This window comes from Protopterus annectens, chromosome 16.part0, assembly GCF_019279795.1.
Source record: "Protopterus annectens isolate FY-2018-M chromosome 16.part0, PAN1.0, whole genome shotgun sequence".
In the NCBI taxonomy this organism is placed as follows: domain Eukaryota; kingdom Metazoa; phylum Chordata; order Ceratodontiformes; family Protopteridae; genus Protopterus; species Protopterus annectens.
The window spans coordinates 79,578,167-79,596,807 of NC_056750.1; positions in this window are offsets into that span (position 1 = coordinate 79,578,167).

Here is an 18,641-nt window from a genome sequence, read left to right on the forward strand (position 1 = left end):
AAACAGCAGGTGAGATGGAAAGAGGAGCTACAGACTGAAAACAGCAGGTGAGATGGAAAGTGGGGCTACAGACTGAAAACAGCAGGTGAGAAGCAAAGAGGGGCTACAGACTGAAAACAGCAGGTGAGATGGAAAGAGGGGCTGGAGACTGAAAACAGCAGGTGAGAGGGAAAGAGGGGCTACAGACTGAAAACAGCAGGTGAGATGGAAAGAGGGGCTGGAGACTGAAAACAGCAGGTGAGATGGAAAGAGGGGCTACAGACTGAAAACAGCAGGTGAGATGGAAAGAGGGGCTACAGACTGAAAACAGCAGGTGAGATGGAAAGAGGGCTACAGACTGAAAACAGCAGGTGAGATGGAAAGAGGGCTACAGAATGAAAACAGCAGGTGAGATGGAAAGAGGGGCTACAGAATGAAAACAGCAGGTGAGATGGAAAGAGGAGCTACAGACTGAAAACAGCAGGTGAGATGGAAAGAGGGGCTACAGCCTGAAAACAGCAGGTGAGATGGAAAGAGGGGCTACAGACTGAAAACAGCAGGTGAGATGGAAAGAGGGGCCACAGACTGAAAACAGCAGGTGAGATGGAAAGAGGGGCTGGAGACTGAAAACAGCAGGTGAGATGGAAAGAGGGGCTACAGACTGAAAACAGCAGGTGAGATGGAAAGAGGGGCTACAGACTGAAAACAGCAGGTGAGATGGAAAGAGGGGCTACAGACTGAAAACAGCAGGTGAGATGGAAAGAGGGGCTACAGACTGAAAACAGCAGGTGAGATGGAAAGAGGAGCTACAGACTGAAAACAGCAGGTGAGATGGAAAGAGGGACTACAGACTAAAAACAGCAGGTGAGATGGAAAGAGGGGCTACAGACTGAAAACAGCAGGTGAGATGGAAAGAGGGGCTACAGACTGAAAACAGCAGGTGAGATGGAAAGAGGGGCTATAGACTGAAAACAGCAGGTGAGATGGAAAGAGGGGCTACAGACTGAAAACAGCAGGTGAGATGGAAAGAGGGGCTGCAGACTGAAAACAGGTGAGATGGAAAGAGGGGCTACAGACTGAAAACAGCAGGTGAGATGGAAAGAGGGGCTACAGACTGAAAACAGCAGGTGAGATGGAAAGAGGGGCTACAGACTGAAAACAGCAGGTGAGATGGAAAGAGGGGCTATAGACTGAAAACAGCAGGTGAGATGGAAAGAGGGGCTACAGACTGAAAACAGCAGGTGAGATGGAAAGAGGGGCTGCAGACTGAAAACAGGTGAGATGGAAAGAGGGGCTACAGACTGAAAACAGCAGGTGAGATGGAAAGAGGAGCTACAGACTGAAAACAGCAGGTGAGATGGAAAGAGGGGCTATAGACTGAAAACAGCAGGTGAGATGGAAAGAGGGGCTACAGACTGAAAACAGCAGGTGAGATGGAAAGAGGGGCTACAGACTGAAAACAGCAGGTGAGATGGAAAGAGGGCTACAGAATGAAAACAGCAGGTGAGATGGAAAGAGGGGCTACAGAATGAAAACAGCAGGTGAGATGGAAAGAGGGGCTACAGACTGAAAACAGCAGGTGAGATGGAAAGAGGGGCTACAGACTGAAAACAGCAGGTGAGATGGAAAGAGGGGCTACAGACTGAAAACAGCAGGTGAGATGGAAAGAGGGGCTACAGACTGAAAACAGCAGGTGAGATGGAAAGAGGGGCTACAGACTGAAAACAGCAGGTGAGATGGAAACAGGGGCTACAGAATGAAAACAGCAGGTGAGATGGAAAGAGGAGCTACAGACTGAAAACAGCAGGTGAGATGGAAAGAGGGGCTACAGACTGAAAACAGCAGGTGAGATGGAAAGAGGGGCTACAGCCTGAAAACAGCAGGTGAGATGGAAAGAGGGGCTACAGACTGAAAACAGCAGGTGAGATGGAAACAGGGGCTACAGAATGAAAACAGCAGGTGAGATGGAAAGTGGGGCTACAGACTGAAAACAGCAGGTGAGATGGAAAGAGGGGCTACAGACTGAAAACAGCAGGTGAGATGGAAAGAGGGGCTACAGCCTGAAAACAGCAGGTGAGATGGAAAGAGGGGCTACAGAATGAAAACAGCAGGTGAGATGGAAAGAGGGGCTGGAGACTGAAAACAGCAGGTGAGATGGAAAGAGGGGCTACAGACTGAAAACAGCAGGTGAGATGGAAAGAGGGGCTACAGACTGAAAACAGCAGGTGAGATGGAAAGAGGGGCTACAGAATGAAAACAGCAGGTGAGATGGAAAGAGGGGCTACAGAATGAAAACAGCAGGTGAGATGGAAAGAGGAGCTACAGACTGAAAACAGCAGGTGAGATGGAAAGAGGGGCTACAGACTGAAAACAGCAGGTGAGATGGAAAGAGGGGCCACAGACTGAAAACAGCAGGTGAGATGGAAAGAGGGGCTACAGAATGAAAACAGCAGGTGAGATGGAAAGAGGGGCTACAGAATGAAAACAGCAGGTGAGATGGAAAGAGGGGCTACAGACTGAAAACAGCAGGTGAGATGGAAACAGGGGCTACAGAATGAAAACAGCAGGTGAGATGGAAAGTGGGGCTACAGAATGAAAACAGCAGGTGAGATGGAAAGAGGGGCTACAGAATGAAAACAGCAGGTGAGATGGAAAGAGGGGCTACAGACTGAAAACAGCAGGTGAGATGGAAAGAGGGGCTACAGACTGAAAACAGCAGGTGAGATGGAAAGAGGGGCTGGAGACTGAAAACAGCAGGTGAGATGGAAAGAGGAGCTACAGACTGAAAACAGCAGGTGAGATGGAAAGAGGGGCTACAGAATGAAAACAGCAGGTGAGATGGAAAGAGGGGCCACAGACTGAAAACAGCAGGTGAGATGGAAAGAGGGGCTACAGAATGAAAACAGCAGGTGAGATGGAAAGAGGGGCTACAGACTGAAAACAGCAGGTGAGATGGAAAGAGGGGCTACAGACTGAAAACAGCAGGTGAGATGGAAAGGGGGGCTACAGACTGAAAACAGCAGGTGAGATGGAAAGAGGGGCTACAGACTGAAAACAGCAGGTGAGATGGAAAGAGGGGCTACAGCCTGAAAACAGCAGGTGAGATGGAAAGAGGGGCTGCAGACTGAAAACAGCAGGTGAGATGGAAAGAGGGGCTACAGACTGAAAACAGCAGGTGAGATGGAAAGAGGGCTACAGACTGAAAACAGCAGGTGAGATGGAAAGAGGGGCTACAGACTGAAAACAGCAGGTGAGATGGAAAGAGGGGCTACAGACTGAAAACAGCAGGTGAGATGGAAAGAGGGGCTACAGACTGAAAACAGCAGGTGAGATGGAAAGAGGGGCTACAGACTGAAAACAGCAGGTGAGATGGAAAGAGGGGCTACAGAATGAAAACAGCAGGTGAGATGGAAAGAGGGGCTACAGACTGAAAACAGCAGGTGAGATGGAAAGAGGGGCCACAGACTGAAAACAGGTGAGATGGAAACAGGGGCTACAGAATGAAAACAGCAGGTGAGATGGAAAGAGGGGCTACAGACTGAAAACAGCAGGTGAGATGGAAAGAGGAGCTACAGAATGAAAACAGCAGGTGAGATGGAAAGAGGGGCTACAGACTGAAAACAGAAGGTGAGATGGAAAGAGGGGCTACAGACTGAAAACAGCAGGTGAGATGGAAAGAGGGGCTACAGACTGAAAACAGCAGGTGAGATGGAAAGAGGGGCTACAGAATGAAAACAGCAGGTGAGATGGAAAGAGGGGCTACAGAATGAAAACAGCAGGTGAGATGGAAAGAGGGGCTACAGCCTGAAAACAGCAGGTGAGATGGAAAGAGGGGCTACAGACTGAAAACAGCAGGTGAGATGGAAAGAGGGGCTGCAGACTGAAAACAGGTGAGATGGAAAGAGGGGCTGGAGACTGAAAACAGCAGGTGAGATGGAAAGAGGGGCTGGAGACTGAAAACAGCAGGTGAGATGGAAAGAGGAGCTACAGACTGAAAACAGCAGGTGAGATGGAAAGAGGGGCTACAGAATGAAAACAGCAGGTGAGATGGAAAGAGGGGCTACAGACTGAAAACAGCAGGTGAGATGGAAAGAGGGGCTACAGACTGAAAACAGCAGGTGAGATGGAAAGAGGGGCTACAGACTGAAAACAGCAGGTGAGATGGAAAGAGGGGCCACAGACTGAAAACAGCAGGTGAGATGGAAAGAGGGGCTACAGACTTAAAACAGCAGGTGAGATGGAAAGAGGGGCCGGAGACTGCAGGTGGTCGGCAAGATGAGTTCATGCTAAAAATGCAGCGCAGTGTAGGAGAACAAATCTGAATCAAGGAGAGCTTCAGAAGCAGGAGAAAAGACAGCAAAATATGGAAAGCAACAAGTTAAAAAGAAGAGAGAAAAACAAATAAGGTAGCAAAGGAACTGTATAGTGACAGAGTGGTAAAGTCTCAAATGCCCAGCTCTGAGGACACAGTTTAATCCCAAACTTCCCTACTATCGACATGGAGTTTTATATTGGTCTTTGTGTATTTGTGCAAGATTCTTCCAAGTTCCTCTGAAAACATTTTAGTTCATTAGTTACACTAACCGTTCCATATATATATGCTGCATTTGTCATTGCCCTTCCGGCCTTGGTCACAAAAAGTCCAAGAAAGACTGCTTCACTTACTAGGTTAACAAATAAATAAAGGGAAGTGATAGCAAAAAGAATGAAGTAAGGGGAATGAGAACACATAGAAGTGGAGTAAGAAAGGAAAGGCAGGTAAAGTGACCGAGCAGGAAGAAAGGTATGTAGAAAGGCCAGTCCAGGAATAAAGCTTGAAATGGAAATGACCGAAAAATAGACAAGGAGAAATGCACATACACAGGACTGACATAGGAATGATTACAGCTCTTATGTGGAGTCTTACTTTACTATAAATTTATTTATGTGTATTTATTTATTTTATTTTTATTTTGTTTTCTGGGATAGAGCATTGATCTCCATGGACCTTTTTCAGATTTTTCCCGAGAACGATGTTCGGTTAAGTGACTTGCTGAGGTCACACAGTTAGGCACCACTGGACTACAGAATACAGCTCTTCAGTCCTCTGTATTGATTGCCAGAGAGATTGTGCCTCTTGCAAAATATTCTAAATATCTGCAATCCATTACTTTTTTTTTCACCACAGGTACATCAGTATGATGGTGTCATGAGGTTTAGACTCCATCTTAGTCAGCCTTTTTATATGTCGGGTTAACTTCTAGCATGATGGGATGCTTTCTACAAGTGTTTAAGTCAGGGCACTTAATGAATTTGGGTGAAAGTGCCTTGTATTTATTTTGTAGGTAAAGGATAAGCAAGGGAGCACACTACCCAAATGCAGGTAGCTTTTTCATGTTTTGCCCCTAATGTTCCACAAGCATTATGGGTAAAGAGCATCTCTTTCAGGGTAGATAGATGTGATCTGTCTACCACATCACACATATGATCATGGTGATCAACCAACATTGGATAATTTCTGGAACCTTCTATGCACAAATATTCTGTGGCTCATCAATGAATGCAAATGATCAATTGTGGCGTTGAAACAAAAGAACTTGTCACATAGGCAGCAGTAGAAATAATCTCTCTGTGATTTCTAATCCAGTTCCAAAGCACTGTATCAGTGACTGTTGTATCTGTTGTAATGATTGCATTAAGTATGGTGAGAGAATTCATGGTGTCACAACAGAATCCATCTCAGAGCTGAAAGAAACCATCTCAGAGGTGCTGTAAGAACAAAAGTCAAAGATCCTGTGCCCCAGACTGGACTTGCATGCAAAACATGTGTAGCATCATACAGCTGCCATGCACACGTACATGTGTGCACACACACACACACACACACACACACACACACACACACACACACACACATACATGTGCACACACACACACACACATACACACACACACACACACACATGCACGCATACATACATGTGCACACACAGGCTCACACACAGCATTGTGTTTACCCAACTATTTTGTGCATAATTACATTGGTGTGAGTGCTTCATTGTTACATGCCCCCATTTCACACATAATTACAGTGTTGAGAAAGACTTGGTGTCATACACAGGTGTATTACAGGTGCATAAGTGTTATTAGCTTGTGATACTCTTGCTCACTGCCATATGCTCAAACTCCCATTAGCTTGATCTCCCACTTGTACATAGCCATCTTCACACCTGCCCCTATACAACTGTACAGCCCTACCCTAACCTAAAGGCTAACCCTAAATTTCCCACCCAATTCTCAACCCAACGTCTTGATCCCTTACCCTAAATATCAACTCCCCTTTCCTAACCCTAATGTCTACAGTTGCTCCCTAAACTCCAACCCCCTTCATAAGCCTAGAATCCCCATCTCACCCCTCTGTGGCTGCTTGTTCGAGCTCACATTCAAGTTCAGGTTTGGGCAGCTGCCTACTAAAGCTACAAGCCAAGCATGTCCCTGTCTCCGAGACAATAGTTTTCAACTAAAGCTACAAGCCAATCATGTCCCTGTCTCCGAGACAATGGTTTTCAACTAAAGCTACAAGCCCATCATGTCCCTGTCTCCGAGACAATGGTTTTCAACTAAAGCTACACGCCCATCATGTCCCTGTCTCCGAGACAATAGTTTTCAACTACAGCTACAAGCCCATCATGTCCCTGTCTCCGAGACAATGGTTTTCAATGAAAGCTACAAGCCCATCATGTCCCTGTCTCCGAGACAATGGTTTTCAACTAAAGCTACAAGCCCATCATGTCCCTGTCTCCGAGACAATGGTTTTCAACTAAAGCTACAAGCCCATCATGTCCCTGTCTCCGAGACAATGGTTTTCAATGAAAGCTACAAGCCCATCATGTCCCTGTCTCCGAGACAATGGTTTTCAATGAAAGCTACAAGCCCATCATGTCCCTGTCTCCGAGACAATGGTTTTCAATGAAAGCTACAAGCCCATCATGTCCCTGTCTCCGAGACAATGGTTTTCAATGAAAGCTACACGCCCATCATGTCCCTGTCTCCGAGACAATGGTTTTCAACTAAAGCTACATGCCCATCATGTCCCTGTCTCTGAGACAATGGTTTTCAACTAAAGCTACATGCCCATCATGTCCCTGTCTCCGAGACAATGGTTTTCAACTAAAGCTACACGCCCATCATGTCCCTGTCTCCGAGACAATGGTTTTCAACTAAAGCTACAAGCCCATCATATCCCTGTCTCCGAGACAATGGTTTTCAACTAAAGCTACACGCCCATGATGTCCCTGTCTCCGAGACAATGGTTTTTAACTAAAGCTACACGCCCATCATGCCCCTGTCTCATTAGCGATGGTTTGCAAGCACTTGGAAGTCAAATTGCTGAAGTGCTCCCATCACACACTCCTGCTTCACACATTGTCACTGAAAGTTGATCATTTTTGTGTAACACGTTACTGCTTTCCAAGCAGTTACAGCAATATGAATAGTTTTTTTTCACAGACCACTGGTTTATGCATACTTTCAGTGATATAGGTTCATAGATTAGTACTAGGTTAAGTGCCCTTGTGGGTCATTTTAAGCCTAACCAATTACCCCATGTAAGAATCAAACCCTGCACCTTGTATCTGTAAGGTAAAGACCTTAACCATTATGCCATCACTCACAGCTTTGTTTTATACATAATTACTTTTATATAAGTTGGCATTGTAACTCACACCCCTATTTTGCACATAATTAATGTGACATGAATTAGCTATGTACCTCACACTACTAATTTATGCATACTCAGGGAATGTCAAGAGGCAAATCTGAGATTCAAATTGCTGTATCCAGCTGTCTGCAGAAAAAAAATGTTCCTGGAGGATCAAAGTCATACTTTGATACAAAATACTCTAAGGAGGAAATACAAAGGTTTGTCCAACAAAAACTGAGCTATCAAGCAAAACGGATCTGTACTTCTCACTCTTCTGATAATAAAGCACACAGAGAGACTTTGAAAGTGAAATATTTTCCAGTGTTCCAAAAGAAAATGCTTGAGAGACAGAGGAAAGCACAGGAGTTGACTAGCACCCTGTAGCAATTCTTCCTCCTTTCTCCAAAGTACTTGAAAGATGCATACATCAGCATCTCCTAGCCTTTCTACTTGATAAAACTTACTTACAGGGATTTGAATTTAATCTGTACCTCACACCACTGATTTATGCATATTTAGTAGGATTTTAATTGAATGTGTACCTCACACCACTGATTTATGTATATTTAGTAGGATTTTAATTGAATGTGTACCTCACACCACTGATTTATGTATATTTAGTAGGATTTGAATTGAATCTGTACCTCACACCACTGATTTATATATATTTAGTAGGATCTGAATTGAATCTGTACCTCACACCACTGATTTATACATAGTTATTGGGATTTGAATTAAATCTGTACCTCACACCACTGATTTATGCATATTTAGTAGGATTTTAATTGAATCTGTACCTCACACCACTGATTTATACATATTTAGTGGGATTTGAATTTAAACTGTACCTCACACCCCTGATTTATGCACATTTAGTAGGATTTTAATTGAATCTGTACCTCACACCACTGACTTATGAATATTTGGTGGGATTTGAATTGAATCTGTACCTCACCACACTGATTTATGCACATTTAGTAAGATATGAATTTAATCTGTACCTTATACCACTGATTTATGCATATTTAATAGGATTAGAATTGACACGGTACCTTACCCCACTGATATATGCATATTTAGTAGGATTAGATTGAATCTGTATCTCACTGATTTATGCATATTTAGTAGGATTTGAATTGAATCTGTACATTACCACACTGATTTATGCACATTTAGTAGGATTTAAATTGGATCTGTATCTTACCTCACTGATTTATGCATATTTAGTTGGATTAGAATTTAATCTGTACCACACTCCACTGATTTATACATATTTAGTAGGATTATAATTGAATCTTAGGTTCATAGGTTCATAGGTAGGTACTAGGCTATCTGCCCGAAGGCATTTATAAGCCTAGCTGGAATGTGTTGGCTTTCGCCACTCCCTTAGATTAGTTCCCTGTGCCTCTGTCCATCAGAGCCATTGAAGGGATCCCCAGGGTAAACTTTCTGTTTCCCATCCACTCATCAAGGTTTCTCTTGAAGAGTGTTAGCGAGCAGCTCTGCCTAATGTAGATTGGAATCTTGTTCCAGAGCATGGGAAGTCTCTTGGATAGGAATCTATCCCTCCAGCACATCCTGTTTATTGTTGTGGTGAGGTTTAGATCCCTAGAGCATGTGGCTCGAGGGGATATGGTTTTCTTTAAGTGGAGCATGTCCATCAATTCTGGGTTGGACATGGCCTTGTATGTCAGGCATAGATCACCTCTAAGTAGGCGGTATGCAACCAAGTACAGCTGGAGTTTCTTCAGTCGAGCTGCATAGGGCATCTGTTTGAGGCCAGTGATCCTCTTGGTGAGGTACTTCTGTGGTCTTTCCAGCTGTTGTAGGTGTCTTGTAAGTTACATCCCAAATGGGGCATTGTACTCTATGATGGATCTGATAAGTGATGCGTAGAGGGGTACAATGACCTCTTTTGATCTGGATGCAAACCCTTTTGTGATTAGGTGAGCCACAAAGAAAGATTTTCTAACCACTTTGGCAATGTGATTATCAAAGGAGAGGTTACTATCTACTTGGGTCCCTAGATCCCTTATTACGTCTATGTGGTAGTTTGTGGTTATGTTGTTTTTTTCCAAAGGGGATGACTATGCACTGTTTGGCATTTAGCTTGATGCCATGGTTTTGACACCAGGTATCTGTCTCAGTAAAACCCTTTTGGAGGATGTCTGTGTCAGCCAGAGAGTCAATTATAGCCCCTAGTTTGCAGTTGTCTGTGAACTTAGTCAGCCATAGACCTCCTGTGCTTGCCTGTACCTCTGAGAAGTATATGCCAAACAGGAGGGTTCCTAGGACTGAGCCCTGGGAACGCGATTTGTAACCGGTTTAGAGTCAGACCTAGCTCCCGCAACTCTTACCATGTGGGTTCTGTCCGTTAGCCAGTTGGCAACCCATCTCATGATATAGGAGTTTATGTTCAGGCTGGTGAGCTTGTCTATAATACCAGAATGGGGAATGGTGTCAAATGCCTTTGCTAGGTCAAGGTAGGCTGTGTGGACCACTTTTTCCTTGTTTAAGAATTGGTAATTGTCCCAAAGAAGTCCACCAGGTTTAGGAGCATGATCTGCCCTTAACAAAGCCGAACTGGGTAGAGTCCAGTGTTTGGAGGTTTCCAATGTCTCTGTTAATGATATTCATGATGATGCACTCCATAGCCTTGCAAACCAAGGTAGTCTGGCTTATCGGGTGATAGTTCCCGGGGTCTGTTGTGGCTCCACCTTTGTGGAGCGGAATAACCATTGCTGTGCGCCACTGTATGGGCATGTAGCCTGTGGAGAGGCTGTGTTTGAACCAGTGTGTTTAGGTGAGGGGTTAGTTCACCTTTGAAATTGTGTAGGACACAGCCTGGGACACTGTCCAGTCCCATTGATGCTGTGTTTGTGGCTTTAGAGAGGGCTGTTTTAACCTGAGTGTCTGTGATTTCAGAGGCACTACATTCTCCTGATATGGTTATGGGCCCTTTTGGGGGTGAGAGGGGGTGAAGTTTGCACTGAATCTGTCTGCCAAAATGTTGGCGATATCGGTCAGTTCAGTGTATTTTGTGCCATTCTGCAGTAACTCCAAGCAGATCTGAGAAGTGCCACTTAGATTCTTGACATAGCTAAATAATGCCATGTGGTTATCTTTGGAGTCCTTGGCAATTTTTCTTTCGAAGCTCGCCTTAGATGATTTTATGAGGGATTGTAGTTTCTTGGTGATACTGATCAGGGATGTCTTTCCTTCTTGGGAATTTTACTCTTTTATGTATCAGTTTTCTCCTTCTCTTGTATAGCTTGTTTATGGCAGGGGTCCACCAGACTGGTTTCCTTTTGTTGGAGGAGTGAACCTTGGTTTTACTTGGGATAGCACAATCCATGCATTCTTGTAGGTGCCTGTATAGTGCATTAGTAATGGATTTTGCAGCTTGGGCAGCATTATCCTTTAGCATGGGGGCTTTGAAACTTTCCACCTTGGTCTTAAGTAATGTTAAGTTTGCTTTTGAAAAGTTTTTCACAGTGGTTTCTCTGACCGGGGGTGGGAGCAAAATGTGGATATCCACAGTGATTAAATTATGGTCAGATCTAACCAGCGAGGGGTTGACCTCCAGTGTGGAACACCGGTTGCCGATGTTGGTGATGACCAGGTCCAATATGTTGTCACCTCTGATGGGGGTGTTGACCAGTTGATCCAGGGCATTTGAATTTATAAATTCTAGGAAATATTGGGCAAGGGAGTTAGTACTTGACTAGTTCTCCCAGTAAATATTTGGGTAATTGAAATCACCCAATATCAGGGTGTTGGGTAGGACCTTTATGTTTCGCAGTGTTTCCAGAAATGTGGAATGGGGGTCCTGGGACATTTATTTATTATTTATTTATTTCCAGTTTGATGATTGGGGATGTCCACTGGGCTCAGGGAGCCCATTTTCAGTGGAGGCCTGGGGAGAAAAGCTCCATGTTACAAAGTTTAGATACAGATACAATATAGAAAAGAAGATCAATTTACAATTATGTTTCATGCTACAGAGCAGGTGTAATTTCCGAGGTACATGTTACCTTTAAATACAGACACAATATTATTAATGAACAATTTACAGTTACATTTCATGTTAGAGAGCAGGTGTAGATTCTTAGGTACATGTTACCTGTAGATACAGACACAGTATTATTAATGAACAATTTACAGTTACATTTCATGTTAGAGAGCAGCTGTAGATTCTTAGGTACGTGTTACCTTTAGATACAGACACAGTATTATTAATGAACAATTTACAGTTACATTTCATGTTACAGAGCAGGTGTATATTCTTAGGTACATGTTACCTTTAGATACAGACACAGTATTATTAATGAACAATTTACAGTTACATTTCATGTTAGAGAGCAGGTGTATATTCTTAGGTACATGTTACCTTTAGATACAGACACAATATTATTAATGAACAATTTACAGTTACATTTCATGTTAGAGAGCAGGTGTAGATTCTTAGGTACATGTTACCTTTAGATACAGACACAGTATTATTAATGAACAATTTACAGTTACATTTCATGTTAGAGAGCAGGTGTATATTCTTAGGTACATGTTACCTTTAGATACAGACACAGTATTATTAATGAACAATTTACAGTTACATTTCATGTTACAGAGCAGGTGTATATTCTTAGGTACATGGTACCTTTAGATACAGACACAGTATTATTAATGAACAATTTACAGTTACATTTCATGTTAGAGAGCAGGTGTAGATTCTTAGGTACATGTTACCTTTAGATACAGACACAGTATTATTAATGAACAATTTACAGTTACATTTCATGTTACAGAGCAGGTGTAGATTCTTAGGTACATGTTACCTTTAGATACAGACACAGTATTATTAATGAACAATTTACAGTTACATTTCATGTTATAGAGCAGGTGTATATTCTTAGGTACATGTTACCTTTAGATACAGACACAGTATTATTAATGAACAATTTACAGTTACATTTCATGTTAGAGAGCAGCTGTAGATTCTTAGGTACATGTTACCTTTAGATACAGACACAATATTATTAATGAACAATTTACAGTTACATTTCATGTTAGAGAGCAGGCGTAGATTCTTAGGTACGTGTTACCTTTAGATACAGACACAATATTATTAATGAACAATTTACAGTTACATTTCATGTTATAGAGCAGGTGTAGATTCTTAGGTACCTGGTACCTTTAGATACAGACACAATATTATTAATGAACAATTTACAGTTACATTTCATGTTAGAGAGCAGGTGTAGATTCTTAGGTACGTGTTACCTTTAGATACAGACACAATATTATTAATGAACAATTTACAGTTACATTTCATGTTAGAGAGCAGGTGTAGATTCTTAGGTACATGTTACCTGTAGATACAGACACAGTATTATTAATGAACAATTTACAGTTACATTTCATGTTAGAGAGCAGGTGTAGATTCTTAGGTACATGTTACCTGTAGATACAGACACAATATTATTAATGAACAATTTACAGTTACATTTCATGTTACAGAGCAGGTGTATATTCTTAGGTACATGTTACCTTTAGATACAGACACAGTATTATTAATGAACAATTTACAGTTACATTTCATGTTACAGAGCAGGTGTAGATTCTTAGGTACGTGTTACCTTTAGATACAGACACAGTATTATTAATGAACAATTTACAGTTACATTTCATGTTAGAGAGCAGCTGTAGATTCTTAGGTATGTGTTACCTGTAGATACAGACACAATATTATTAATGAACAATTTACAGTTACATTTCATGTTAGAGAGCAGGTGTAGATTCTTAGGTACGTGTTACCTGTAGATACAGACACAGTATTATTAATGAACAATTTACAGTTACATTTCATGTTAGAGAGCAGGTGTAATTTCTTAGGTACATGTTACCTTTAGATACAGACACAGTATTATTAATGAACAATTTACAGTTACATTTCATGTTAGAGAGCAGGTGTAGATTCTTAGGTACATGTTACCTGTAGATACAGACACAATATTATTAATGAACAATTTACAGTTACATTTCATGTTAGAGAGCAGCTGTAGATTCTTAGGTACGTGTTACCTTTAGATAAAGACAAAGTATTATTAATGAATAATTTACAGTTACATTTCATGTTAGAGAGCAGGTGTAGATTCTTAGGTACATGTTACCTTTAGATACAGACACAGTATTATTAATGAACAATTTACAGTTACATTTCATGTTACAGAGCAGGTGTATATTCTTAGGTAAATGTTACCTTTAGATACAGACACAATATTATTAATGAACAATTTACAGTTACATTTCATGTTACAGAGCAGGTGTATATTCTTAGGTACATGTTACCTTTAGATACAGACACAGTATTATTAATGAACAATTTACAGTTACATTTCATGTTAGAGAGCAGGTGTGGATTCTTAGGTACATGTTACCTTTAGATACAGACACAGTATTATTAATGAACAATTTACAGTTACATTTCATGTTAGAGAGCAGGTGTAGATTCTTAGGTACATGTTACCTTTAGATACAGACACAGTATTATTAATGAACAATTTACAGTTACATTTCATGTTAGAGAGCAGGTGTATATTCTTAGGTACGTGTTATCTTTAGATACAGACAATATTATTAATGAACAATTTACAGTTACATTTCATGTTACAGAGCAGGTGTAGATTCTTAGGTGCGTGTTACCTTTAGATACAGACACAGTATTATTAATGAACAATTTACAGTTACATTTCATGTTAGAGAGCAGGTGTAGATTCTTAGGTACGTGTTACCTTTAGATACAGACACAGTATTATTAATGAACAATTTACAGTTACATTTCATGTTACAGAGCAGGTGTAGATTCTTAGGTACGTGTTACCTTTAGATACAGACACAGTATTATTAATGAACAATTTACAGTTACATTTCATGTTAGAGAGCAGGTGTAGATTCTTAGGTACATGGTACCTTTAGATACAGACACAATATTATTAATGAACAATTTACAGTTACATTTCATGTTACAGAGCAGGTGTATATTCTTAGGTACATGTTACCTTTAGATACAGACACAGTATTATTAATGAACAATTTACAGTTACATTTCATGTTAGAGAGCAGGTGTAGATTCTTAGGTACATGTTACCTTTAGATACAGACACAGTATTATTAATGAACAATTTACAGTTACATTTCATGTTACAGAGCAGGTGTATATTCTTAGGTACATGTTACCTTTAGATACAGACACAGTATTATTAATGAACAATTTACAGTTACATTTCATGTTAGAGAGCAGCTGTAGATTCTTAGGTACATGTTACCTTTAGATACAGACACAATATTATTAATGAACAATTTACAGTTACATCTCATGTTACAGAGCAGGTGTAAATTCTTAGGTACATGTTACCTGTAGATACAGACACAATATTATTAATGAACAATTTACAGTTACATTTCATGTTAGAGAGCAGGTGTAGATTCTTAAGTACATGTTACCTTTCGATACAGACACAATATTATTAATGAACAATTTACAGTTAACTTTCATGTTAGAGAGCAGGTGTAGATTCTTAGGTACGTGTTACCTTTAGATACAGACACAATATTATTAATGAACAATTTACAGTTACATTTCATGTTAGAGAGCAGGTGTAAATTCTTAGGTACGTGTTACCTTTAGATACAGACACAGTATTATTAATGAACAATTTACAGTTACATTTCATGTTAGAGAGCAGGTGTAGATTCCTAGGTACATGTTACCTTTAGATACAGACACAATAGTATTAATGAACAATTTACAGTTACATTTCATGTTAGAGAGCAGGTGTAGATTCTTAGGGACGTGTTACCTGTAGATACAGACACAGTATTATTAATGAACAATTTACAGTTACATTTCATGTTAGAGAGCAGGTGTAATTTCTTAGGTACATGTTACCTGTAGATACAGACACAATATTATTAATGAACAATTTACAGTTACATTTCATGTTAGAGAGCAGGTGTAGATTCTTAGGTAAATGTTACCTTTAGATACAGACACAATATTATTAATGAACAATTTACAGTTACATTTCATGTTACAGAGCAGGTGTATATTCTTAGGTACATGTTACCTTTAGATACAGACACAGTATTATTAATGAACAATTTACAGTTACATTTCATGTTAGAGAGCAGGTGTAGATTCGTAGGTACATGTTACCTTTAGATACAGACACAGTATTATTAATGAACAATTTACAGTTACATTTCATGTTACAGAGCAGGTGTATATTCTTAGGTACATGTTACCTTTAGATACAGACACAGTATTATTAATGAACAATTTACAGTTACATTTCATGTTACAGAGCAGGTGTATATTCTTAGGTACATGTTACCTTTAGATACAGACACAGTATTATTAATGAACAATTTACAGTTACATTTCATGTTAGAGAGCAGGTGTAGATTCTTAGGTACATGTTACCTTTAGATACAGACACAATATTATTAATGAACAATTTACAGTTACATTTCATGTTAGAGATCAGGTGTAGATTCTTAGGTACATGTTACCTTTAGATACAGACACAATATTATTAATGAACAATTTACAGTTACATTTCATGTTAGAGAGCAGCTGTAGATTCTTAGGTACGTGTTACCTTTAGATACAGACACAATATTATTAATGAACAATTTACAGTTACATTTCATGTTACAGAGCAGGTGTATATTCTTAGGTACATGTTACCTTTAGATACAGACACAGTATTATTAATGAACAATTTACAGTTACATTTCATGTTACAGAGCAGGTGTATATTCTTAGGTACATGTTACCTTTAGATACAGACACAGTATTATTAATGAACAATTTACAGTTATATTTCATGTTAGAGAGCAGGTGTAAATTCTTAGGTACATGTTACCTGTAAATACAGACACAATATTATTAATGAACAAGTTACAGTTACATTTCATGTTAGAGAGCAGGTGTAGATTCTTAGGTACGTGTTATCTTTAGATACAGACACAATATTATTAATGAACAATTTACAGTTACATTTCATGTTAGAGAGCAGGTGTAGATTCTTAGGTACGTGTTACCTTTAGATACAGACACAATATTATTAATGAACAATTTACAGTTACATTTCATGTTACAGAGCAGGTGTAGATTCTTAGGTACATGTTACCTTTAGATACAGACACAATATTATTAATGAACAATTTACAGTTACATTTCATGTTAGAGAGCAGGTGTATATTCTTAGGTACATGTTACCTTTAGATACAGACACAGTATTATTAATGAACAATTTACAGTTACATTTCATGTTAGAGAGCAGGTGTAAATTCTTAGGTACATGTTACCTTTAGATACAGACACAATATTATTAATGAATAATTTACAGTTACATTTCATGTTAGAGAGCAGGTGTAGATTCTTAGGTACATGTTACCTTTAGATACAGACACAATATTATTAATGAAAATTTACAGTTACATTTCATGTTACAGAGCAGGTGTAGATTCTTAGGTACATGTTACCTTTAGATACAGACACAATATTATTAATGAACAATTTACAGTTACATTTCATGTTAGAGAGCAGGTGTATATTCTTAGGTACATGTTACCTTTAGATACAGACACAGTATTATTAATGAACAATTTACAGTTACATTTCATGTTAGAGAGCAGGTGTAAATTCTTAGGTACATGTTACCTTTAGATACAGTCACAATATTATTAATGAACAATTTACAGTTACATTTCATGTTAGAGAGCAGGTGTAAATTCTTAGGTACATGTTACCTTTAGATACAGACACAGTATTATTAATGAACAATTTACAGTTACATTTCATGTTAGAGAGCAGGTGTAGATTCTTAGGTACATGTTACCTTTAGATACAGACACAATATTATTAATGAACAATTTACAGTTACATTTCATGTTAGAGAGCAGGTGTATATTCTTAGGTACATGTTACCTTTAGATACAGACACAGTATTATTAATGAACAATTTACAGTTACATTTCATGTTAGAGAGCAGGTGTAAATTCTTAGGTACATGTTACCTTTAGATACAGACACAATATTATTAATGAACAATTTACAGTTACATTTCATGTTAGAGAGCAGGTGTAGATTCTTAGGTATGTGTTACCTTTAGATACAGACACAATATTATTAATGAACAATTTACAGTTACATTTCATGTTAGAGAGCAGGTGTAGATTCTTAGGTACGTGTTACCTTTAGATACAGACACAGTGTTATTATTGAACAATTTACAGTTACATTTCATGTTAGAGAGCAGGTGTAGATTCTTAGGTACGTGTTACCTTTAGATACAGACACAGTATTATTAATGAACAATTTACAGTTACATTTCATGTTAGAGAGCAGGTGTAGATTCGTAGGTACATGTTACCTTTAGATACAGACACAGTATTATTAATGAACAATTTACAGTTACATTTCATGTTACAGAGCAGGTGTATATTCTTAGGTACATGTTACCTTTAGATACAGACACAGTATTATTAATGAACAATTTACAGTTACATTTCATGTTAGAGAGCAGGTGTATATTCTTAGGTACATGTTACCTTTAGATACAGACACAGTATCATTAATGAACAATTTACAGTTACATTTCATGTTAGAGAGCAGGTGTAGATTCTTAGGTACATGTTACCTGTAGATACAGACACAATATTATTAATGAACAATTTACAGTTACATTTCATGTTAGAGAGCAGGTGTATATTCTTAGGTACATGTTACCTTTAGATACAGACACAGTATCATTAATGAACAATTTACAGTTACATTTCATGTTAGAGAGCAGGTGTAGATTCTTAGGTACATGTTACCTGTAGATACAGACACAATATTATTAATGAACAATTTACAGTTACATTTCATGTTACAGAGCCAAAAAGGGGGTTTTTTTGGTTTTTTGAAAAATTC